This window comes from Chiloscyllium plagiosum, chromosome 30 (genome assembly GCF_004010195.1).
Source record: "Chiloscyllium plagiosum isolate BGI_BamShark_2017 chromosome 30, ASM401019v2, whole genome shotgun sequence".
NCBI classification, from domain to species: Eukaryota; Metazoa; Chordata; class Chondrichthyes; order Orectolobiformes; family Hemiscylliidae; genus Chiloscyllium; species Chiloscyllium plagiosum.
The window spans coordinates 46,429,718-46,432,165 of NC_057739.1; positions in this window are offsets into that span (position 1 = coordinate 46,429,718).

Consider the following 2,448-nt stretch of genomic DNA (forward strand, 5'->3'; position numbering starts at 1 on the left):
TATTCCTCCCCATGTATCAGGGCTTTAAGTATGACAAACCATCCCTGCTCATCTTTCACCTGCTCTAATAATGTGAACAAAAGATTTTTCTAGATAAGTACTGCCACTCCCCTACTTTTAGTAGTAAAGGATGAAAAGAACACACGGTCATAACCCCCCTGTTGTAATTTCAGGTGTTCCCCATCATCAAGATGGGTTGCCTGCAACAAAACAAAATCAAATCTCTTAAGGTTAGAAAGCACTTTTTTTTCCTTTTAACAAGCAAATGACTTCCCTTAATGTTCCAGGTGCACCATTTAATAAGACACTTAGCTATATCCCCTTTCAGAGACCCTTGAACCCCTGGGAGGGAGAACCCTGCTTACAAAGCACCGAGCACAAGTAAATAAAGACTCATAGAGTCGAAAAACTTTATAAACAACTATTACTACCAAAAAAACTACAAAGAAAACCAACTATAAAACCTTGAATGGAAGACCCTTTCCCCTGCCCATAGGGGGCACTCACCATACACATCCCCTCCTTCACAGCTTTTTCAAACCCGGACTGTGCCCCAGCCTTAGGCCAGAAAAAAAACAAGGAGATGATCCTTAAATCAACAGAAAAAAGACAAAGTCAGGATGAACGCTCCACTCATCCCTGGCTTCATGTCACCCCAACTTGTGACTAAAAGAGAAACAGAACAAACAAAAAAAGGGAGACAACAAAGAACATCCACAAAATTTCCCATCAGAAAACCCAGTTATTAAAGAAAATAGGAACAACTTATTTGAAGTTTTTTCCCCCTTTCCAAAAAAGAAATTATTAGGGAGAAAGAAATGAATAACACAAGGAAGCGAAAACATGGGAAAAGAAGGAAAAGAGAACAAACATTAACCAGGCCAGTCCATCTATTTTAAAGTGTCTACAAAGTTTTTAGCTTTATCCGCTGAGTCAAATGTATGAACTGAGTCCACGTGGCTGAAACGGAGCACTGTGGGGTATCTCATGGGGTACTGGATGCCCAGGTTCCTTGGCCTCTTTTTAACTTCATCAAAGGACTTCCTCTTTCGAATTACAGCTGCAAATCCTGGAAAAACATGATTTTTGACCCCTTGTGCAGCAGTGCCTGCGGATCTTTTCCCAGGGATCTGGAAACTTCTATGACTTTTTGCTTGTCCTTATATGAGTGGAAGTGCACTAGGACTGAGTGGGGGGCGCTGCACTGGGCCTGACCTGTGCACTGTAACCAGATAAGCCCTTTCAATTTGCACTCGATGTGAAGGCCCAAAAGCTTCAGCAGCCAGCTTTCAAACAAGCTGACTGGCTGATCACCGCTGGTATCATTTTGTATGAGCTAGCTGGGTTCTTAGTCATCATAATGTAGATACGTTGCCACAATTTTCTTTTTCAGTTAGGAACTTACAGGGTTGCTTTGCCTAGTGCTGTAAAGAGAAGCCTCTAAGTAGTTTAGCAAGAAGAGGCTGTTATTGCAACTGAGTACAAATTACACTGGTATGATTGACATTTTTATAAAGACTGCCAGTTCTAGATGATAGGTCTATCTCCTCTGAAATCCAGTTCTGCTTTTACCAACTCAAATCCTGATGACATTATCAGATTGGATGGAATTTAAAGCAGTCTTCTTATTAACTCTTTACAACCATTAGTGAGCTCTTCTGAAATGAGGCACTCTTTTTTTTTTAAATTAGAAATAGTTCCTTTGACAGATAGATGTTTCATCCCACCCTTCCTCCCTAATTGGCTGGGAATCCTGGAGACCGGCTATTAATCAGTTTGCTATAGTAGACACATACATCAAAGGAACAAGTTCTGAACTTAAAAATGGTCTTGTCACTGTTTCCAGAAAATAAGTAGTAAGATTCTACTCAGAGTGAGTACATTAGTTAACTGTGGAGGGTAACAAATTCACATTTTGAAGCAACATTCATCGTAGAACAAAGACTCCCTGGCTGAATATTACACTCCTGAGTCCAAAGCCAGAGGACAATGTAGCATCCCAACGACAATCCTACAACTGAGCTTGGCCACTTCAGGACAGACCAGGAGGGACTAAAGACGTTTTGATTTCTGTACATTTTTAAAAATCAACACTTTGCTCCCTTTTCACTTTCAATTTATTTCTATAACAAGTTATAGCTATATGCAACAGTGGAATAACAAAAGCAATACAGAACTGAAATAAATTCTTGACAAGTATAATGTGATGCTGCCTCTACCAAGGTAATAAATTTCAACATGGGAGATTATTGTATGTCAGGGATTTTAAAAAAGTAAATATCATTACACTTCTGCTCATTTCAAAACATCAATTTGAGCTGTTTTTACATGTTGTCATTGAAAGAGATGTACAATGAAGAAATAAGAGAGAGTTACAAGTAGACACAAATATATACCAACAGCTGCAAACTTCAATTATTTTCTTCCAAAGAAACATGCCAAAAAAAA